Source organism: Budorcas taxicolor, chromosome 20 (assembly GCF_023091745.1).
Source record: "Budorcas taxicolor isolate Tak-1 chromosome 20, Takin1.1, whole genome shotgun sequence".
NCBI classification, from domain to species: domain Eukaryota; kingdom Metazoa; phylum Chordata; class Mammalia; order Artiodactyla; family Bovidae; genus Budorcas; species Budorcas taxicolor.
The window spans coordinates 63,580,502-63,605,747 of record NC_068929.1 but is presented as its reverse complement, the minus strand read 5'-3'; positions in this window follow the sequence as shown (position 1 = coordinate 63,605,747).

Genomic DNA, 25,246 nt, shown 5'->3' with positions numbered 1-25,246 from the left:
CTTAGAAATTTCAGAAATATTTGAAGGAGGACATGATGTCTGAATAAATATTTTACCGTATTTCTCATTAAAGCACAGTCTATGCATTGGTTATTCCAGTTAGATTTCTGTTTCCATTTGGGTATACAAAATGCTAGTATCAGTACTGTGCATAGTCTCTGGAGATAGATGAAAAATAAAAGATAATGACTAACTCTCATCAGATGAATCATTGCATTGTAGCAACTAGATTACTTATGTGAAAGGCACATTTCCTTGTAGCAATGATATTTATTCTTTCCCTTCTTTTGTACCCAGTTTATTCTCACCTTCCCAAATCCAATTTTAATTTTAATGTTGTATGTTCAACTCAGTAGAAAAAATACTTTAAAAGGCATTCTTATTCCTAAACTTTCATGTTAATGAAATAATCCAATTTCTGTTATGTATACATCAAACAATAATGCAGAATTATTTTGAGCATTAAAGTCTATTTTTAAAAATTGTATTCCCATTTAAGCTCAGTTGTCACAAGTGTCACTGATGAGTTGCCATGTCACCAGGCTTAAGTAGTTGTTCTTTAATATGCTAGCTGAAGACCATGTATATACTGCTGTTGTCATTCAGTCCCCAAGTTGTATTCAACAGTTCACGACTCCATAGACTGCAGCACAGCAGGCTTCCCTGTTGCTCACCATCTCTTGGAGTTTCCCCAAGTTCATGTGCATTGAATCAGTGATGCCATCCAACCATCTCATCCTCTGTACATGCTGCCATATTAAAATTTATTAAATTAAAAATATGTATCATCCATTAGAAATTATTGAAATTATGTATCATCCATTAGAAATCATATATCATCCACTAGGTATCATCCATTAGAATGAAAATTGCTTAGGAGGTAAAAATCATGTGTAATTAATTATCAACCTTATTAAGTGGAGCTGTTTTGATACTGTACAGGTATTCAATAATAGTTTATTAAATGTCATTAAATAGGACTACACCAAAGGATTATTTCCTATTTCCTCATGAATCTTAATTTTTATCATTTTCCCGAAGGAAATTTGGTGTAGTAAAAAACTTAATAAAAGCAAGAGTTAATGGTAAAATAATTGTTAACAATTTTCTAATTTATCCACCCTTGTCAATTTCTCTGAAACCAAACTGGTAATATCAATTCAACACTGATTAGAAGTAAGTAATTAGGGATATAAATTGATTCCTGGTTATAATTAAGTGGAGTCTGGATAAAGGAAAAGTGGTTGTAGACATATTTGACCTATTTATTTTAAGGGAGAAGTGTTCACATAATGCTCCACTTTCCTCAATGTGGCATCATAGATGTTGCCTGGTTTTTAATTTTAAGCTAATGCAATCATAGACATTCTGACATTCTTTTGTCTGTTTTTTCCTAATTAATGCCTATAAAATTTATCTATGTTCTTGCATACATATATTCGTACTTGCATAAATGCTATATAATACTGAATCATCTGAATATGCTGCATTACATTTATTCATTTCAATGAGGATCAGCATTGACACTGTTCCCAGGTTTAGGCCTTTATGAATATAGCTGCATCTTCCTTTGATGTAGTAGACAGGAGGGCATCTCATGTAGATGGCTCTTCAAGGAAGGGTTTTTTGTCCTCCGTCAAGGAGTGCAGCCAAAGGAAGTCCTCCAGCTGTCAGCTCCTTCCGGCCCAGACTCTGAAGCAGAGCCACCGTGCCCAAAGCTATAAAAAGCTTGGCTAATTTAGTCTGATGTGAAACAAAGGGCAGTTTTACGCCAAATTATCTTCAGTGGTTGGCAGAGGCTTTCTTAGTCCTGCTCTGCACAGTGTCATTGCTCCATTCTATTTCCCTTTACTCAGGTTGATTAAAAAACAAGCAAACTCACAGGCCAAGCTCTGGCTCACTGACTTCCACAAACAAATCATTTGTTTAAGAGGAGGGCTTCCTCTCCCTGAAGGGAAGCTAATCCACTGAATAAATATGCCTCTGGCACTTGTTTTATCCATGAGAGAATTAGAAGATGATTAGAATTGATGATTCCCATTTCACATATTAGCAAAGTAATGTTCAAAAACCCTTCAAACTTCACTGCAGTATGTGAACCAAGAACTTCCAGATGTACAATTTGGATTTAGAAAAGGCAGAGGAAACAGAGATCAAAATGCAAACCTCTGGTGGGTCATAGAAAGAGCAACAGAATTCCAGAAAACATCTACTTGTGCTTCAGTGACTATGCAAAATCCTTTGACTGTGTGGATCACAACAAATTGTGGGAAATTCTAGTTGGTAATACCGGACCACCTTACTGTCTACTGAAAAACCTGTATGTAGGTCAAGAAAAAACAGTTAGAATCACACATGGAACAATGAACTAACTGCAAATTGGGAAAGGAGTATGTCAAGGCTGTATGTTGTCACCCTGCTTATTTAACTTATATGCAGAGTACATCATGCAAAATGCTGAGATGAATGAAGCACAAGCTGGAATCAGGATTGCTGGGAGAATATTAGCAACCTCAAATATGCAGATGATACCTCTGTAATGCAGAAAGTAACAAGGAACTAAAGAGCCTCTTGATGAGGGTGAAAGAGTACAGTAAAATGGTTGGCTTAAAACTGGACATTCAAAAAAACGAAGATTACGGCATCTGGTCCCATCACTTTAGGGCAAATATAAGGGGTAAAATTGGAACCAGTAACAGATTTTATTTTCTTGGACTCCGAAATCACTGCAGATGGTAACTGCAACCATGAAATTAAAAGATGCTTAGTCCTTGGAAGGAAAGCTGTAACAAAATTAGACAGCATAGCCTCCAATTAAAATAAATTTAAATTAAAAAATAAATAAAATAAAAGATCAGATAGAAAAAAAAAAAAAAGGGCAGAGACATCACTTTGCAGACAAAGGTCCATATAGTCAAAGCTATGGCTTTTCCAATAACCAGGTACAGATGGGAGAGTTGGAATATAAAGAAAATTGACCACTGAAGAATTGATGCTTTTGAAATGTGGTGCTGGAGAAGACATTTAAGAGTCCATTGGAGAGCAAGGAGATCAAACCAGTCAATCTTAAATGAAATCAATAATGAATAGACATGGGAAGGACTGTGACTGAAGCTGAAACTCCAATACTTTGGCCAGCTGATGTGAAGAGCAGACTCATTGGGAAAGATCCTGATGCTAGGAAAGACTGAATGCAGGAAGAGAAAAAGGTGACAGAGGATGAAATGGTTGGCTGCCATCATCAACTCAATGGATGAGTTTGAGCAAGCTCAGGGAGATAGTGAAGGACAGGGAGGCCGGATGTGTTGCAGTTCATGGGATCTCGAAGAATCAGACCTGACTTAGAAACTGAAAAACAACAATAATTTCCACTTCAATTTTATTAGTAAAGATCTTATGTTGTCACCCTGGTTATTTAACTTATATGCAGAGTACATCATACGAAATATTGGGATGGATGAAGCACAAGCTGGAATCAGGATTGCTGGGAGAATATTAGCAACCTCAGATATGCAGATGATACTTCTGTAATGCAGAAAGTGATAAGGAACTAAAGAGCCTCTTGATGAGGGTGAAAGAAGACAGTAAAAAAGTTGGCTTAAAACTGGACATTCAAAAAACTACGATTATGGCATCTGGTCCCATCACTTTAGGGCAAATATAAGGGGTAAAATTGGAACCAACAAAATAATTTAACATGTGTTGACTTTTCCACTTTTACTTATTAGAAGTGTGTGCTCTTGTGTTCTCCTTTTTCCAAGTTTGCTTTCTTAAAGTAGTCTGTACAACAAATACAATAAGTTTTTTTTAAATCTTTGACCATAAACAATAAAGAAAATAAAATAGCTGAAAAGACTATGCTTAGTTTAGAGTCAAGTAAGACTCCCATGCTTTGAATAAAATATTTCTTTGGAATAACTCCTCTATTATTAGAAATGCATTTATTTTTTATCACTTTCCTTTTATATCTAGGTGTTAAATAGCCCACCAGTGTCTCTATTGCATGAATATTCAAGAATAGCACAAACACTTCCATAAAATAACTGGGTTTCCAGTTTTCTTCAAATAAGCTTTGAAAACAGATTGTCATATGTCTATGCTTAGTGACTTTTATTTTGAAACCATATTATTGACTGGTTTTTCATACATTTTAACTTGGAGGAGTTTCTTTTCAGTACTTTGGAGTCACTCAATAAAAATTAATCAACCTTGATTAACTGAATGATAATGACAGTCTCAGAGACATCCTGCTTTGTGATTGCGAGATGAATTTGTAATTAATGAGGACAAACTTTCAACAGTCATCACCAAGATAAGCAGTATATACTGAAGTGTAGAGGCCACGACACCAGTTTTGGATTTCCCTTAGCTTCTCTACCGGGATCTCTTCTTTCCTTTCTCCCTATCAAGCATCTTATCAGTCTCCCATTCTGCTCATCATTCTTTTCTTTTCTAAGTTTTCTAGAATTCTATTTAAGTTATTTATTGTTGGCACCAACTCTAGACTTGATTTGGGTCCCTATGAATCCCTGTTTATTTTCATTTGCATTAGGAAAGAAATTTACCTTTACATTATTGAATAAAAAAATAAATTGTTGAGAGATATTTGAATGAATATATGATATTTGCAATACATTTTCTTCTGAATTTGTAGAAAAGAATGGATTTAAAAACAAGGGTAAGCATAGGTATTCTATTGAAATATAATGCTGGTAAGTAAACATTTACTTACCATCTGTTAATGCGCTTGTAACTAGAAGTGATTCAAAGTATAATATTTAATCTTTCCTCAAAATACTAGTCTTCTAGGTAGGAAGATAATATATACCTAAGCATAGGCATATCTTTTTGGTGTTTTATACTGTCATGGGGTTCTCAAGGCAAGACTTCTGGAGTGGTCCTATTGTGATTAGATTGACTAGTTTTCTGTGATTATGGTTTCAGTGTGTCTGCCCTCTTGCAACACCTACCGTCTTACTTCTTTCCTCTACGCAAAGAAATAGAGGAAAAGAACAGAATGGGAAAGACTAAGGATCTCTTCAAGAAAATTAGAGACGCTAGGGAACATTTCATGCAAACATGGGCTCAGTAAAGGACAGAAATGGTATGGACCTAACAGAAGCAGAAGATATTAAGAAGAGGTGGCAAGAATACATGGAAGAACTGTACAAAAAAGATCTTCTCAACCCAGATAATCACAATGGTGTGATCACTCACCTAGAGTCATCCGGGAATGTGAAGTCAAGTGGGCCTTAGAAAGCATCACTATGAACAAAGCTAGTGGAGGTGATGGAATTCCAGTTGAGCTGTTTCAAACCCTGAAAGATGATGCTGTGAAAGTGCTGCACTCAATATGCCAGCAAATTTGGAAAACTCAGCAGTGGCCACAGGGCTGGAAAAGGTCAGTTTTCATTCCAGTCGCTAAGAAATGCTCAAACTATTGCACACTTGCACTCATCTCACACTCTAGTAAAGTAATGTTCAAAATTCTCCAAGCCAGGCTTCAGCAATACATGAACTGTGAAATTCCAGATGTTCAAGCTGTTTTTAGAAAAGGCAGAGTAATCAGAGATCAAATTGCCATCATCCGCTGGATCATCAAAAAAGCAAGTGAGTTCCAGAAAAACATCTATTTCTGCTTTATTGACTATGCCAAAGCCTTTGACTGTGTGGATCACAATAAACTGTGGAAAATTCTGAAAGAGATGGCAATACCAGACCACCTGACCTGCCTCTTGAGAGACTTATATGAGGGTCAGGAAGCAACAGTTAGAACTGGGCATGGAAAAACAGACTGGTTTCAAATAGGAAAAGGAGTATGTAATGGCTGTATATTGTCAACCCGCTTATTTGACTTATATGCAGAATACATCATGAGAAACACTGGGCTGGAAGAAGTGCAAGCTGGAATCAAGATTGCTGGGAGAAATATAAATAACTCAGATATACAGATGGCACCACCCTTATGGCAGAAAGTGAAGAGGAACTAAAAAGCCTCTTGATGAAAGTGGAAGAGGAGAGTGAAAAAGTTGGCTTAAAACTCAACATTCAGAAAACGAAGATCATGGCATCTGGTCCCATCACTTCATGGGAAACAGATGGGGAAACTGTGGAAACAGTGTCAGACTTTATTTTGGGGGGGGGGGGGGCTCCAAAATCACTGCAGATGGTGACTGCAGCCATGAAATTATAAGACGCTTACTCCTTGGAAGAAAAATTATGAGCAACCTAGATAGTATATTCAAAAGCAGAGACATTACTTTGCCAACAAACGTCTGTCTAGTCAAGGCTATGGTTTTTCCACTGGTCATGTATGGATGTGAGAGTTGGACTGTGAAGAAGGCTGAGCGCCAAAGAATTGATGCTTTTGAACTGTGGTGTTGGAGAAGACTCTTGAGAGTCCCTTGGACTGCGAGGAGATCCAACCAGTCCATTCTAAAGGAGATCAGCCCTGGGATTTCTTGGGAGGGAATGATGCTGAAGCTGAAACTCCAGTAGTTTGGCCACCTCATGAGAAGAGTTGACTCATTGGAAAAGACTCTGATGTTGGGAGGGATTGGGGGCAGGAGGAGAAGGGGACGACAGAGGATGAGATGGCTGGATGGCATCACTGACTCGATGGACATGAGTCTGAGTGAACTCTGGGAGTTGGTGATGGACAGGGAGACATGGCATGCTGTGATTCATGGGGTCGCAAAGAGTCAGACACGACTGAGCCACTGAACTGAACTGACTACTATATTTTATACTCACATACATTTCTCGCTTTCTCAGTTTATGTGTACATTTTAAATGTATGTTAAATATCACCAATCTTCATTTTTATGTGTAATTCAAAAATGTTATTTGTTTTGTTAATAGTTAACAGGATATCTGTGTATTCTTGTTTTGCTCAGGTCAATGAGAGGTTATTATGTTTGGAAAAAACTGTATTTCAAATAGAAACATTTAAAATAAGTGGCTAATGTCTAAAGAGACTATATATTAGATTATACACACGCTTTAATGCACCAGCCATTTAAATTTAAATATATATATATGAACATTTTAAAAATTTATTGGTGTATGATTGATTTACAATGATAGTCTCAGGTATACAGCAAAGTGAATTAGTTACACATATACATATATCCACTCCTTGTAAATATTCCTTTCCTATTTAGGTCACCAAAGATCCTTCCGTAGATTCCTCTGCACTGTATGGTAGGTTCTTATTGGTTTATTTTACATATAGTAGTGTGTATACATCAATCCCAGTCTTTCAATTTATATCTCCCTGTCCCCTTTTCCTCTGGTAATCATAAGTTTATTTTTACCTCTGTGATTCTGCTTCTGTTTTGTGAATAAGTTCACTTGTACTCTTTTTTTAGATTTCATATATTAGTGTTATTATATGATATTTGTCTTTCTGTGTCTGATTCAGTTCACTCAGTATGATAATCTCTAGGTTTATCCATGTCTCTGAAAATGGCATTATTTCATTCTTTTTATGGCTAATATTCCATTGTATGTATGTACTACATCATTCATTTATTCCTTTGCTGATGGATTGCTTCTATCTCCTGATTACTGTAAATGGATACTCACTCTTACAACAAATATTTATTGTTATTGTTGTTCAGTTGTCTCTGACTCTTCGTGACCCCATGGACTGCAGCATGCCAGGCTTCCCTGACCATCACCATCCCCTGGAGCTTGCTCAAACTCATGTCCATTGAGTTGGTGATGCCACCCAATCATCTCATCCTCTGTTGTCCCCTTCTCCTCCTGCCTTTAGTCTTTCCCAGCATCAGGGCCTTTTCCAATGAGTTGGCTCTTCATATCAGGTGGCCAAAGTATTGGAGATTCAGCTTCAGGATCAGTCCTTCTAATGAATATTCATGATTGATTTCCTTTAGGATGGACTGGTTGGATATCCTTGCAGTCCAAGAGATTCTCAAGAGCTTTCTCCAACACCACAGTTCAAACACAGCAATTCTTCAGTGCTCAGCCTTCCATATAGTCCAACTCTCAACATCCATCTATGACTACTGGAAACACCCTAGCGTTGACTATAGTGAAGTGAAGTTGCTTAGTCATGTCCGACTCTTTGCGACCCCCATGGACTGTAGCCTATCAGGCTCCTCCATCCATGAGATTTTCCAGGCAACAGTGCTGGAGTGGATTGCCATTTCCTTCTCCAGGGGATCTTCTCGACCCAGGAATCGAACCCGGGTCTCCCGCATTGCAGGCAGAGGCTTTACCATCTGAGCCACCCTGCATGGACCTTTGTTGGAAAAGTAATGTCTCTGCTTTTTAATATGCTGTCTAGGTTGGTCATAACTTTCCTTCCAAGGAGTAAGTGTCTTTTAATTTCATGGCTGCAGTCACCATCTGCAGTGATTTTGGAGCCCCCAAAAGCATAATCTGCCACTGTTTCCACTGTTTACTTATTGATTTATAATTGTTTTCTGTATTCTCATCTGCTTTATGTGCTGTGTGGTATTATTTTTCCTACTGCAATGTACGATTTAACATCCCCTTTTGATGATAATGTATATGATTTATATATTTTCTCTATTAAAACATATGTAGAAAGCATTCAACAATTATTTATTCTAGTGACATGGTTCTGGAACTGAAATTGTTGGTCTTGGAATATATGTATTCTATTGTACTGGATGATATGAAAATAACATTCAAATAGGTTGTAACTGATGACGTGTTTGTCAGTGAGTAAATATCACTTCCTTTTTCATTTTCAGATAAACAAAGAAAACATGAAATAGAAACAACTAATTTGAATTTTAAAAGAATCAATGGGAGTTGTGAAAAAAAAAAAAAACGTTCTGTTTTCCTTTTGCTCCATTACAAGTGAGGATGAGCAGCTTTTCCTATGCTTCTTGTAGTAATAAGGTCCCCTTTCTTTTTATGTAACTGCCCATTTCTCTTTTATCATGTTGCCTAAATTTACTTATGTATCTAAAGTAATTTACTTATATACTTGTATATTTTGAAATACCAAAACTTGTTCCTTATAAGCTTACAAATATGTATTTATATACTCTCACTTACTTTTAACTCTGAGTAGCGTTTTTTTGTAATACATATTTTTTAAAAGCATTCTTTTGATATGAATCTATCATGATTTTCAACTTCAGTGATTTGGGTTGTTTATAACTTGTGTTTTTATTCTATTGCACTCGAATAACTAGATTATCCTTTATTCACTCTAAAAAATCGGTCTTTAGGTCTTTTTATCCATCAGGAATACATTCTTTGTGCATGGTGTGTGGTAGAAATATAGTGATAACACTTATATGTAACTATATAACTACACACATATTTTCAATATGGAGAGATTTTGTCTAAAACCATATATTGACTAACTCATTATTTCATCCACTGATTTTCAATACTTCTCTCACATAGCAATATTCACAAAATCATATGCTTACAGCTTGGATCACTAGTTTGTTCCAACTTCCCCATGCCATCTTTGGGTTCAAGAGGGATTAAATGGTTAACATCAAACTTCATTGCATTAAACTGTACTCGTAACAAAGTACAATTTCATATGTGAATCTTAAAAGATAGATGGTTCAAATAGGTATAATAGACTTGAAGAATCAATTACCAAAACAGTTCAATGAAATCCTTCTGATTGATTAATTAGATCAAGTCAAAGAAGCAAGTTTACATGAGTGAAAAATTATTAACATGGAACTGAATTCCTGTTTAGAAAAATGTTCTGACTCATCAAGGAATTGTATATTTGCATAAAAAACTGTAATTTGTGTGGGCACGTTAGGAAAATTCACACATTTTGATTGGAGCACATTTTCATATAGCCATGTTAAAGAGAAACCAGTTGCTTGTAATAAAATGAAAATCTGCATGCTTTATATTCTAGCATGTTCTCTTCTTGATAAATACCAAAGAGAAGGAGATGTAGACAAATTCAAGTGACATGTTCAGGTATGCATATCCAACACTGCTTTCCTAGTGGGAAATTCAAAACATTATATTATCAAGTAATATTTTGTAAGAATATTGTATAAAATGGCATCCTCTCTTTTTTTCCCTCAAAAAGTTTAACACAAAACTCCTAGCCTCATTCTCTAATCCCCACCACACTACTTTACCTGTTTCCTTGGAAAAAGGATCTCAATGGCCCTGTTGTTGTTGTTCAGTAGCTCAGTCATGTCTGACTCTCTGCGACCCCATGGACTGCAGCAGGCCAGGCTTCCCTGTCCATCACCAGCTCCCAGAGTTTACTCAAACTCATGTCCATTGAGTCGGTGATGCCATCCAACCGTCTTGTCCTCTGTACTCTTCTCCGCCTCCTTCAGTCTTTCCCAGTATCAGGGTATTTTTCCAATGACTTATCTCTTTGAATCAGGTGGCCAAAGGATTGGAGTTTCAGCTTCAGCATCAGTCCTTGCAATGAATATTCAGGACTGTTTTCCTTTAGGATTGACTGGTTTGATCTCCTTGCCATGCAAGGGACTCTCAAGAGTCTTCTCCAATACCACAGTTCAAAAGGATCAATTCTTCCAAGCTTTGTATTCATCAGAGTTCCAATCCACATCCTCTAATTTTGTCAGAGAATTGTTTACTGTGGTTTTTATTTTTCACTCTTGTGAATCTTAGAATACACGAAAGCTTTATTTGCCCTATACCAGTTTTTTGTCGTTATACACAGTTAACACCTTGGGAATATGTTCCAAATGTTCGTCTCTAAATTCAGTTGGTTTGTGAAGGTGGTTGTCATTACATCACTTAGGTAGATGTAAACTGCAGATTGCGATCCTCCAAGGACTCTCCTCAATATGTCTCTTTAAATTCTATTTAGGAATATCCTATATGACCTATGCGACTTAAATTCCCTCTCTGCCAGGTAAATATGTAAAAAGTGTTAACTGCATTACCACCAGCACCAGGCTGGGCATGAGAATAACTGTGGGAAATCAAATAGGGAGAAGGAATATCTAGATATGGCTTTCAATGCCAAGTTTCTATCTTAAAGTGATATATATGTTCCTTATATTTTTGTTTATATATATATTTTTTTGTTCCTTATTTTTTTTTGTTCCTTATATATATATATATTTGTTCCTTATATTTTTGTTCTATATATTTTGTTTGTTGAAAGCCTTGAAGCATATCTTGTTGAAATATTTTTATCAGACTATATGAAGTTACAATTAGCAATTTATCCATGACTTCTCTGAATGATAACTAGACCAGGAGTGCATTAGGTCTTCAAAGGACTGAGTATGAAGAACAGAAGAGCTGTGATAAAAGACAGATAAGAAATACTCAAAAGAGAAAAACTTGAGAAAAACTCCTATTAGTATATTTAAAAAGCAGGGTGCTATGTTTCAAAATTAAAGAAATAAACTTATAAATTCATTAACTCTTTCTCTCTCAGTATACTCATTGGCTTAGTCCTTTAAATTCAATCCATTGATCCACTGTTAACTAACCGGATCCCAATGGCAATAGGATAAAATTATTTCACCCTCTTTATTATTGGAAGCAATGTAGCCAATATACTGCTAGGATATTCATCACCACCTTAATTGAAAAGATGATCTTAGTTTCTCATGATCAATGTCATAGGTTTTAATTTGAATGACACAGTTTAAATTGTATTTGCCTCAAATATTGATAAAAATAATCACATCATGCAGAGTAACTAGATGCCTTAGTTTTGATATGACAGCAGCATGAGTGTATGGAGAAAGGGGTTAGAACAGGTTTTCTTTGGAGATGCCTGAAAATTCCATGCTTTATGCTTTGTTTAATATTTTTATTTGATTATTTTTAGTTCTGGCTGTTATTTTAAATTATTAATTAAATTAATACTGTTAATTTTTAGAATTATAATTTATATATTATATAATTATAATTAATTTTTAAATTATTAATTAAATTAATATTGTTAATTTTAATTATTTTTAGTTCAGGTTTTAGTTGTAGCACACAGGATCTTCTCTTCAGTTGTGATGTGGGCTCCAAGAACATGTGGGCTCAGTATTTGTGGTGAAAGGACTTCGTTGCCCCATGGCATATGGGATCTTGGTTCTCTGAGCAGGGATAGAGCCTTCATTCCCTGCATTGGTAGGTAGATGCTTGACCACCAGATTGCCGAGGAAGCTCCCTATGGCTTATTTTCATCCAACAAGTAGTATATTTTCATGGAGATGATTAGATTTGGTCATATTTTTATTAGGTACTAGAAGCACTAATTTATAAAGGGGGAAAAAAAGAAAAGCAAGTTTAAATTGTATTTGCCTCAAATATTGATAAAAATAATCACATCATGCAGAGTAACTAGATGCCTCCTACCAATTTAATCCCATTAAATTGGGAAGGTGAGGAATTGGCTTATATAATATTGTAGAGCAACAACATTTCAATTAAAGCATAACTTGATTTGCACACAAAAAAGAGAAATTGGTTTTATTTCAAAGATTGCTTCCAATAAGTTTGCAGTAATATTAAAATAATAAAAATGATTTTACAAATTCATATTAAATTACTTAAGGTCAAGTAATCTAATTCATTTGTTATCACTTATTTGTATTAACAATTACATTTGGGGGCAAACATTACATTGTGGGGCTTCCCTGGTGTCTCAGTGGTAAAGAATCTACCTACAATGCAGGAGTCACAGGAGATTTTGTTCTATCCTTGGGTCAGGAAGATCCCCTGAAGGAGGGCAAGGCAAGCCACTCTAGTATTCCTGCCTGGAGAATCCTATGAACAAAGGACCCTGGCAGGCTACAGTCCATGGGGTCACAAGTGACTTAGCATGCATGCTCACATTACATCCCATTAGCAAACTTTTTTCTTAGAGTGTTCCTAAAATCTTATTTTTCTATTGTTGTTCAGTAGCCCAGTTGTATCCGACGCCTTGTATCCTCTTGGGCTGCAGCAAACCAGGCCTCTCTGTCCCTCACCATCTCCTGAAGTTTGCCCAAGTTCATGTCCATTTCATTGGTGATGCCACCTACCCATCTCATCCTCTGACACTCTCTTCCCCTTCTGGCCTCAATCTTTCCCAACATCAGGGACTTTTCCAATGAGTCATCCGTTCACATCATATGAACAACATACTGAAGTTTCACCTTCAGCATCAGTCTTTCCAACAAGATTCAGGGTTGATTTTCCTTGAGATTGACTGGTTTGATCTCCTTGCTGTCCAAGGGGCTATCAGGAGTCTTCTCCAGCACCGTAGTTCAAAGGTATCAATTCTTCAGTGCTCTGCCTTCTTTATGGTCCATCTCTCATTGTCTTCAGTGGTTTTGGAGTCCAAGAAGAGGAAATCTGTCACTACTTCCACCTTCTCCCCTTCAATTTGCCATGAAGTGATGGGATCAGATGACTCGATCTTAGTGAGTGAAAATTGCTCAGTCGTGTCTGACTCTTTGTGATCCCATGGACTATACAGTCCGTGGAATTCTCCAGGCCAGAATACTGGAGTGGGTAGCCTTTCCTTTCTACAGGGAATCTTCCCAACCCAGGGATTGAACCCAGGTCTCCCGCATTGCAGGCGGATTCTTTACCAGCTGGGCCACAAGTGAAGCCAAATAATACTGGAGTGGGTAGCCTATCCCTTCTCCAGCGGATCTTCCAGACCCAGAAATTGAACCAGGGTCTCCTGCATTGCAGGCGGATTCTTTACCAACTGAACTATCCTGGAAGACAAAACTGAGACTCAGTATTAGTTATTTTTTTATATATATTTAGTCTTAGTCTCTCTTTCACTCTGCCTTCACCCTCATGAAGAAGCACTTTAGTTCCTCTTTGATTTCTGCCATTAGAGTGGTATCATCTGCATATCTGAGGTTGTTGATGCTTCTCCTGCCTATCAGGATTCCAGCTTGTTACTCATCCAGTCCATCATTTCTCATTTGGCTCTCAGCATATAGATTAAAGAAACAGGGGAACAGCAGACAGCCCTGTCATACTCTTTTCTCAATCTTGAACCAATCAGTTGTTCCATACAGGGTTCTAACTGTTGTTTCTTGACCTGCATACAGGTTTCTCAGAAAATAGGTAAGATGGTCTTGTATTCCCATCTCTTTAAGAGCTTTCCACAGTTTATTATGATTCACAGAGTCAAAGGCTTTGACATAGTCAATGAAGCAGAGATAGATGCTTTACTGGAACTCCCTAGCTTTCTCTTTGATCCACTGAATGTTGGCAATTTGACCTCTGGTTCCTCTTCTTTTTCCAAATCCAGCTTGGGCATCTGGAAATTCTTGGTTTGCATAATGCATAAAGCCTAGCATGCAAGATTTTAAGCATGACCTTACTAGCAACCCTTAATATATCATGAAATAAAAGGAATATATTTCATGTGTAAAATGTTTAGCTTTTATTAATTTTCTTTAAATAATTATATATAGATGGATATACATCCCTGGTGACTTGGGCAGTAAAGAATCTGCCAGCAGTGCAGGAGACCTGGTTTTGGTTCCTAGGTTGGGAAGAACCCCTGGAGAAGGGAATGGCAGCCCAGTCCAGTATTCTTGCCTGGAGAATTTCATGGACAGGGGAGCCTGGGGGGCTGCAGTCCATGGAGTCACAAAGAGTCACACACTACTGAGCAACTGAGCACAGCAGAGATGCATATAGGTTCTTTATGAAAATAAATACTATACTTTTCTAGGTTGGGAATTTAAATGCAGAGTTTTTTATAACCATATTAAGTGAGGTTAATTTATTTGAACTCAAAGATACAGTAATTTCTTTGGAAAAAAAGTAAATTGATAACCTGGAGTGAATCCTTCCTGGACTGGTTCCCCTGAAATGTAGTAATCACAATTTGATATTTGTTAACCTTCTCAAAAGGATGCAACAGGAGTCCAATAGAAAAAGATATCTTTTCTTGGGCAGTTCTTTGTGAATTAAGAGATTTAATGATCCCCAAAGTTCTTGAAGAGAAGCAAATATACATGTCTGAGCAAAACCTGCTTTCAAAGCCTTCAAGGCAACACCAGTACATATTCACAGTTGTACCATGAAGACCTGTCAGAGGCTGTTTAATGAACAGTTAAAAAGGCTTTGTGTTTTGGTCAAAGGGCAAAGATTCTTCTTCTTTTTTTTTTTTTTAAGATTATGATATCTTGTGCTGTGTATTTATTTAGCTTTTGTAGATTCTCATTACAGAAAGTTGAATCATTGATGTTTTATTCTGGAGTCAGAGTATTACAAGTCATACAGACTCCAACAGGAAGAAATGAGGATCCAAAAAACCTAAAAAATTACAGTATGTCTAAAAACTCTTCCTACAAATTAAGGTATCTAGCTGTTGTCCAGAAAAGGGTGAATATTTATGTATAAAAGGAGTCATGCTTTCAAGTATTAAAAACACCTTCTAGATTTAGTAGACAAAGCTTTGATTTCCCCCAAACTTTTTTTTCTATTTTTATTCGATGTTTTCCTCTTTTGAACACCCTTGATGATACCATAGGGCCAGATGAATGGGTGAGTAGTGGTATGACCCAAGAAAGCAGACAAAGAGAAGTTACAGCCCACAGGGTGAGCTAAGAGGCTTCAGATGTGTAAGAGGAGTCAGGTCTAGTCCAGAAGGTGGGGCAGGGAGACGATACACTTAGTTTCAGGGGCTGCTTGGAGATGGGCAGAATCAGACTGGAAGCGGGGCCTTGTGAGATATACAAAAGGGTAAAATTTGCCTCTGACTTTTTGGAGAAAATCATGATCATAGTAGCACAATCTAATTTCCCTTGCTCTTCTGTGGTTAACAAGAATAAGTGAGTGGAAGGAAATTAAAACTAAGAAGTCATTGCTAAAGTACAATGGGTGAGAAAATACAATGGTATGGATTAGAGTAGTGGCAGTGGGAACGGAATAAGGCAAACAGATGAATTCAGAATATATCCTTGAGTTTAAAATGGCATGCTTTGCTCATTACTTGGATGGGAAGGAAAGAATAATACAGAGAAATTAAAACTTTCTCCTGTATCTTAGACTGGAAAACAGTTGAACTATAACCACAGAAGTTGAATCTACACATATACCCAACAACTTCACTCTAAGCATGTACTACAAATAAGCATGAAATAATCCTAAGACTACAGTGGTTTTCTTTCAGCAGCCATAAAGTTGGTTCTTGTTTTATTCAGCTACTCTGTATTTTTGATGAGAAGCTTGATCCATTTATATTTAAAGTAATTTTTGATTGGGAAGGAATTACTGTTCCTTTTGTTCACTTTTGGTGGTCAGGGTAGTTGGACAAATATTCAACCCCTCTCTTTTCCTCCCATTTCAAGGAGACTCTTTGCTGTGATCATCTGGGGTACTGCAACTTCTTTACTAGCAACTAGACTTCTCACAAAGATATTTCGGTCCATAATTCATTATTAAATTAATATTTCTGTGAGGTATGAGTACTGGGACTTCCTATTCCACCATCTTGATAATTTACCTGTGTTGCTAATGTTATAGGCTGAGCACCGAAGAAGTGATGCTTTCAAACTATGGTGCTAGAGAGGACTCTTGAGAGTCCCTTGGCCTGCAAGGAGATAAGACCAGTCAATCCTAAAGTAAATCAACCTTGAATATTCATTGGAAGGACTGATGCTGAAGCTGGAGCTCCAATACTTTGGCCACCTAATGAGACGAGCCAACTCATAGAAAAGACCTAGATGCTGGAAAAAAATTGAGGGCAAGCCAAGAAGAGGGTTACAGAGGATGAGATGGTTAGATTACATCACTGACTGCATGGACATGCTGCTGCTGCTGCTGCTAAGTTGCTTCAGTCGTGTCTGACTCTGTGCGACCCCTTAGATGGCAGCCCACCAGGTTCTCCCGTTCCTGGGATTCTCCAGGCAAGAACACTGGAGTGGGGTGCCATTGCCTTCTCCAGCACGGACGTGAGTTTGAGCAAACTCAGGGAGACAGTGAAGGACAAAGAATCCTGGCTCGCTGTAGTCCATGGGGTCACAAAGAGTTGGACAGGACTTAGTGTCTGAACAACAATAATACCGAATGGTACTTAAAAAGATCTTTCATACTTCAAAAATCCAAAATTATCTTTGCCAAGAGATATGTTTTAATATGTTTTATATGTTCACGATTACCATATTCATGATTTATGCTATAAATAGGATTATAAAGTTTGAATATATTTTCAAAATTTCTTTTTTTAATATAAATTTATTTATTTTAATTGAAGATAAATTACTTTACAATATTGTATTGGTTTTGTCATACATCAACATGAATCCGCCACAGGTATACACATGTTCCCCATCCTGAACCCCCCTTCCTCCTCCCTCCCTGTACCATCCCTCTGGGTCGTCTCAGTGCACCAGCCCCAAGCATCCAGTATCATGGATTGAACCACTGTGTACAACTGAATATTAACATATCATGGCCAATGACAAATCGAATGATTTTTGGTATATTTTAAAATAATTTCTTAAGTAAAGCTGAATTAATTCAAGGATGAATGTTTTTAGTTTGGGGTCTGTTTTCATTTATTTAACTCTCAGTTTAAATATCTTTATGATGAAATGAAATTTCTACACAAAGTTAACCACGATTCCACCTGGATTCATGCTTTGCCACACGTAATGAGTTTACAAGTCATGTGGGAATCTTGTCAAAATAAAGATACTGACTTATTAGGTCTGGGAATGGGCCCAAAATTCTGCACTTCTTATGAGCACCTATGTACCAATGCTGTTGGTTCATGAACAATACTCTGAGTAGTAAGGTTCTAGATAGAGATTCTTCTGAAATCTAAGTATGTACTTGGAGACTTACTATTAATATATTTAGTTCTAAAACAACAACACTCGAAGACTGAGATAAATTTGTACAACTTATATCAAACACCCATCTAGTAAGCTGAAATTAGCCTAAATTTATCCACAATTTTATGCCCAGGATATAGCTGATATCCATATGTACTGGAGACCTTTTTCCATCACTTCTAAATAATTGGCCTCACTTTTGTTTCTTAATCTAGGCATCCCTGCAATGACAAGTTTTGCACAGCTTCCTTCCATCCTCACACAAGTGGATATTGACAGTACTTTGACACAGGACAGCAATGCACTTTGCCTCCTATTTTGAAGAGTTCTCTACTACTGATGTGATATGCACTTATGAGAAAACCTACTCAGCACTACAACCTCAGATACGCAGATGATACCACTTCAATGGCAGGAAAGTAAGAGGAACTAAAGAGCCTCTTGATGAAGGTGAAAGAGGAGAGTGAAAAATTTGGCTGGAAGCTCAACATTCAGAAAACTAAGATCATGGCATCTTCTCCCATCACTTCATGGCAAATAGATGGGGAAACAATGCAAACTTTCTGATGAGTCAGTTCTTCATATCAGGTGGCCAAAGTATTGGCGTTTCAGCTTCAGCATTAGTCCTTCCAATGAATATTCAGGACTGATTGGATCTCCTTGCAGTCCAAAGAACTCTCAAGAGTCTTCTCCAACACTACAGTTCAAAAGCATCAATTCTTCAGTGTTCAGCTTTATTTATAGTCCAACTATCACATTCATACATGACTACTGGAAAAACCATAGCTTTAACTAGAAGGACCTTTGTTGCCTAAGTGATGTCTCTGTTATTTAATATGCTGCCTAAGTTGGTCATAGCTTTTCTTCCCTTCTAACAACTCTCCTTCATCTTTTGGGATCAACTTCTTCAATAAAAGGAATTATAAACAAGCCTTTGCCTCAGTACTGATTTCTGTTAATCCTAGACTGAGAGGTTAAATGATTTACTTTTTTTTCCCTAGATAAAAAGGTCACTTGCCTAGATTACTTCCCCATATGAACAAGGGAAATCAATATTTCTAAGGAAATTATGTTCATTCAAAAAGGTATTGCAATCTACAGTAAATGCTTTTAAGCACAAGCCACTGTTATCTAATCACAAAATAAATAATTAATTATAATTCCACTGTATTTCCCTATACTTTTAGCTTTGGCAGTGCTTTCAAATTAATCTTCCTTGTTATTTTGTGATTTTTTAACTACCCATATAGAGTAAAACTGTCTTACATAATATTTTAAGCATTTTATATTGCAGAAATTTGGGAGTTTTTTTTTTAATTTTCTGATATTAAATTTTTCCTTTTCCTCTTAATACTGAGTGCCTTTCAAAATTCACTTTAGTTTATCTTTATTAATAGCATGAATATTGCCATTTCTTTCATCAGTTTTATTGATTTACTGTGATTGAAACTCAGTGTATACCTAGAAACAAACCAATGAAGTTAAATAACCTAGAAACAAAGAAGTTAAATAACAACAACTAAATAGTGTTTATGTCCCATTAAAATTCATTAATAAGCAACTTCTATAATTCAATGACTTTGGGGAGATAGCTCAACTGGTAAAGAATCTGCTTGCAATGCAGGAGATCCTGTTTCAGTTCATGGGTGGGGAAGAACCCCTGGAGAAGGGATTGGCTACCTACTCCCATCTTCATGGGCTTCCCTTGTGGCTCAGATGGTAGAAAATCCACCTTCAATGAAGGAGACCAGAATTCGATCCCTGGGTTGGAAGAATCCCCTGGAAGAGACCATGGCAACTCACTCCAGTATTCTTGTCTGGAGAATCCCAATGGACAGAGGAGACTGGCAGGCTATAGTCCATGGGGTTGGAAAGAGTCGGATATGACTGAGTGACTAGGCACACATAAATTGATGCCTGTTCAATGAACTCATTTATCTAACCTTTGAAGAGTCAGAATTTTCTTCTAGAGCTATTTGTTTTGCTTGAGTGTTGTTTCTATATGTTTCCATTATCTTTGTATGTATATTCTGTCCTGGATTTTCAGTTCATTGTTAGTAGTTTTCGAGGTGACTAAGAACTTTAGACAGTTAAAGTTGCATCACCATTTTCATGCAACTGCATCTACTATCTAAAGATTTCCATGTTCTTCCGCTGACACAAGGTATTTCTTGCCGTTAGTCTACTTTTCCCCTTCAGCTGTATATCAGACTTTGCAAAGATCATCTGTTTAAGTCCATCAAATAGAATGTAAAATGTAGCAACTCAATAACTTTTCCGGCTTTCCTAAAGTGGCACCATCCATCATATATAATAACATCCTCTCAAGTACTCACACACAACGTATTTAAACAATAAACACATGAATCAAAACAAGAAATGACTTGAAAATACTCTCCACTAAATGAGCATAGTTAAAATGTTTAGCACTATTGCATAACTATAAACTTCTGCTAAAATAAATAATCAGAAATACCAAAATTAATTTAGTTTTTACAGTTATACTCATTTGTGGATTTCTAAATATTATACTAGACTTCACTTCTATATTTTGTCTTTAATCTTGACAATGACATTGACTTTTGGCACCAAAAACTATCTTTTGCTACCCAATGTCCTTCTAGGATATTTTAAGTAAAAATCCTGAAATGGCATGAACTGAAGAACCAATTACCTTAGAACACATCTTGCTGATGGATGCACAAAATAAACCTAGGTAAAACACAGATGTTCACACACACAGTTCAAAGATATGGCATCTTGATTCTGAGATGATGAGTGTAGTTCCCAGGGAAGGAGCGTGGAGGGGCCACTCTTGCTGCATGGGGTGCACTCTAATAGTTTCCTGCAAAACAAATGCTTTCTGGACACTTTTGATTTTTGACTAGTTTTAGTAAAATTGAAAATCTTCTTTGGATTTCTTTTGGTTAGTTAAGTATAGGTATTAACATAGGTCTTTTGTAAAAGTGAAGTGGTATAAAGAGAACTTTCAAAAAGCAGGAGATAGCTGTACATTCAAGGGTTTACTTTTAACTGACTGCATTTGGGATCAGAGGTTGGCTGTCTGTTGACTTAAAGACTGAATTTCTTATGCCTTTAATGCAATTATAGAATGAAGGGAGCTGAATCACAAGAGCTGAGACAGTCACATAAAAATGAGTCTGTAAGCAAAATTCTCAACACAAACAAAGCGGTCAAGACAATCAAACAGAAAATTAGGGCATATGTTTCAAATATGTCAAAAAAAGAGAGAGAGATTATTAAATAAAAAATAACAAAATGGAAAACATATAAGTATAAATTTTAAAAAACCAGTAGATAAGAAAAGGATAAAATAGATGACATAATTTAAAATATATTTATTTCAATAAATGAAAATACTGATATACACAAAAAACTCTAGTGTAGAAAAATCTAAGAGTGTTAAAATTCTTCTGTGACTTCTCTAGGAACACAGCTCAGATGTCAAAATTTTAAAAATATATCAAAAAGTAAGTTAAATGAAAGGCTCGTTTAACAGCTTGAGAAAGCTTATAATACGATTCCTAAAATGAGACACAAGGGGAAAGAGTGAAGCAGTTAAATTTGAAAGGATAATTGCTGAGAATTACTCAGGTGTGAAGAAAAATTGTGACTCCAAGGGAAAAGATGAGTTCTGAATACAAAATAAAATTTTAAAAAATCCATGTCTCAATGCAAAAAATAAAACAACAGAGCATTAAGTTTAAAGATGTTAAAGATATCAAAGAAAAATACCAGATTATTAAAAAGTTGCCACTAGGTTGGTAATTGACTGGGAGTGTCAGAGACAAAACAACATACAATAAAAGTATATCTTCAAAGTGATGAAAGGAAACCCTGCCATGCTACAAATTCTTACTCAGCTAAGCTAGTATTCAGTACTGACAAATGCAGATTTTTTTCAGTACCTGGAAAACTGAGAGTTAAAAACTCTAGCATCCTCATTAAAATTTTAAGCACAGCTTTATTTCACCGAGAATTACACAAACACATGCACATACTTGCAAGGAAAGACGCACAAAATTGTGATCTAATGAGTGTGCATGCTTCTGTACATGTAGGTACATGCATATTAATTTAATTAATTCAGTTAATTATACAGATTACCTTTAAAGCGATACATGAATTTTTGAATTTGGTTTCTGAAGATACAATTTGGCTTTTGGTGAAAATAAAATGTAATATATGCATGGATAATTATAGATTTTAAATTTGTTTTATTGCTTTAAATGGTTACACGTTTTAAAACCTTAAATATAATAAAATATATAAAATAAAGTAAAATAATGATCTTATAGACAAATAAAATTATATTTAAGATTAAAGGATACTATTTATCTTGAATAAAGTAGGAAATAAAAATAATTAAGTTCAGCTTTAATTCACAAATGGCAACAAAAAATGACTTCCTAGAAAAGTAGAAAGAGTAGAACTGTTTAAACTGATAATATATATATATACATATCAGAAAATTAAAACTAGCTTTTTCCTCTAGAGAAATTTCTCAGTTAGGTCAAGAGCAAAATAAGTATGCTGTTTGTGATTGCTTCAGTTCAGCACAGTGATTAATTCAATGCCATAACATAAAGAAATAAAATAAAATTATTGAGATTGAAGAAAAGAAACAACATCTTTTTATTTAGTGATAATGCAATTGTACACTGAAAAAACTAGACACTATATAAATCAACTAGCAATTTGTACTATGATTACCGCATTCTAGATCAATACTTAAGAAATGTATAACTCATATACAAATCTGAATTATAAATGAGTGTATAATCTACTCATAATACCAGAGAACAAAGACAGTATAGATGAATCCACATACATATTTATGTAATGTATTCACTGAGTAAGAGATCATTTTAAATTTCATAGGATTCTTGAATAAATATAGATGTATACAATGATTAAGGATATGGAGATAAAGTATATAAAGGATATCAGTCATCTCCAAATTAATCTTCAATGTTTTGTTATAGCGGCAGAATTTCACAAAAATCTTGGCATGCTGTCCCCAAAATTCACATAGAAAAGTAAAGAGTAAATAAATATCAATGCATATTTTGTGGGATATTTATTTTAAAGAGGTATAAAAATGCAATATCTTATACAACATGGAAGGATATGTTACAAATTAAAGCATAGAAAAAGGCCAAAGAATAGATATTAAACAAACAGACGAGACTGTATATAATCACATTATTGTAATGGCATCTTAAGAGGATATTTAGATGGACTTTCAAAAAAATGTTACAGAAGCAATCGTTTATCATATACAAAAGAAAACAACCTAAAAACCCCCAAACTTACCTTATAATGTACACTCAAAGAGTAACTCAATATAAAGTTTAAATTTTTTGTTTTAATATTTTTCAGTTTTTGCAAAACAGTGTCCATTCAAGAAAACAAAATCCATGCCATATATGTTAATCAATGGAATTTAATGTGATGATGGGTTATAAAACTAATAGAAAACTTAAAAGGCCATATTTATGAGACAACCTTGATACTATCAACAAGATAAAATTAAGTGGGAAAACAGAGTACTGGATGAAACCAGATATGACAATTTGGAGTTGCTCAACAGAGAAAGGGGTCACAGTGGGTCTGCCCAGTGGAAACTCAGGCCATAAAGGGAAGAGCTACATGAGGGACTTGAACAAGCAGCTGTTGGAGAGGTCACCATCATTGGCCAGTTTTCTCTCTAGTTATGGAAAAAATCTACCTGGCTGGGCCTGACCAAAAGGTAGAGAATTCAGAGGAAAGTGTCAACCTTCTGCAAAATGAAATAGCATAGGAGAAAGGTAGTAAGAAATTTAACAGCAATATGACACAAAAGTGAAAAGACAGAATGTAAGTAAAGATCTAAATAAAAGGCTAAATAAAATATTTTATAACTTACCACATTTGTGTTTTGGAAAATTCATGTTTCATTGAGGTATAATATGCATAAAGCAAAAAAAAATTATTAAATATGCAACTCATTTCAAGATACAGAGCATTTATAGCACCATAAAAATTCAATTCAGAATATTTACTAATGCAGCAAAATTATACTGTGTATTCACTTACTTCATTTAACAAAAAAAAAAAAAAAATATGAAACACACAGTAGTCCATTTTAGGTGACTGTTTTCACTAAAGTATGGGGAAATCAATTTGGTGATCTCTCTCCTGCTCAAAAACATCCTCACTTGCTGAAATGAAACAATAGAACAGTGCAGTTTAAAATTCATAAATATAGGGAACTTTGGCAGAAAGAGAGGTGTACACACCTGTGACAACTGAGGTGTGTGAAAGTTTCATTTCCTGATATAAAATTCTAAAATGCTTGGGTTTTGTTCAAGCACAATTCAAACAGCAACAGTAGCCAAGGTTTGCATAAATAGCTTTAACTTTCCCAGAGCTTCACATCAGGCAATCCACATAGCTTTTTGAGTTTTCTAGTTAAGTTTGCAATAAAATATTTTTATAATGCTTTTAATAGGGGGCTTCCCTGGTGCTCAGACAGTAAATAATATTTTTAGTGTATCTTCCTGTAAATTTTGAATGATAATACACTCAAATCTGAAAATTTTTATCATTACTATTAATCCTTGAATTTCAGAAAGATTTATGTTTATAAAAATTATGAGGTTTATAAAATATTCCCCCTAAGCCGTATTGTGTGAAATTCAAAGAGTAACTTTTTTATGATTATTTATCAGGTCCCATCACTTCATAGGAAATAGGTGGGCAAACAGTGGAAACAGTGTCAGACTTTATTTTTGTGGGCTCCAAAATCATTGCAGATGGTGACTGCAGCCATAAAATTAAAAGACGCTTACTCCTTGGAAGAAAAGTTATGACCAACCAAGATAGCATATTCAAAAGCAGAGACATTACTTTGCCAACAAACGTCCGTCTAGTCAAGGCTATGGTTTTTCCAGTAGTCATGTATGGATGTGAGAGTTGGACTGTGGAGAAGGCTGAGCGCCAAAGAATTGATGCGTTTGAACTGTGGTGTTGGAGAAGACTCTTGAGAGTCCCTTGGACTGCAAGGAGATCCAACCAGTCCATTCTGAAGGAGATCAGCCCTGGGATTTCTTTGGAAGGAATGATGCTAAAGCTGAAGCTCCAGTACTTTGGCCACCTCATGAGAAGAATTGACTCGCTAGAGAAGACTCTGATGCTAGGAGGGACTGGGGGCAGGAGGAGAAGGGGACGACAGAGGATGAGATGGTTGGATGGCATCACTGACTTGATGGACATGAGTCTGAGTGAACTCCAGGAGTTGGTGATGGACAGGGAAGCCTGGTATGCTGCGACGACTGAGCGACTGAACTGAACTGAACTGAAAAGATGCAATTAGGAGTTCAAAGTGTGACATGTTATTCTGTATATATACATAGTTATTGAATCCCAAGTGGTAAAGAATCTACCTATCAACATAAGAGATTCAGGAG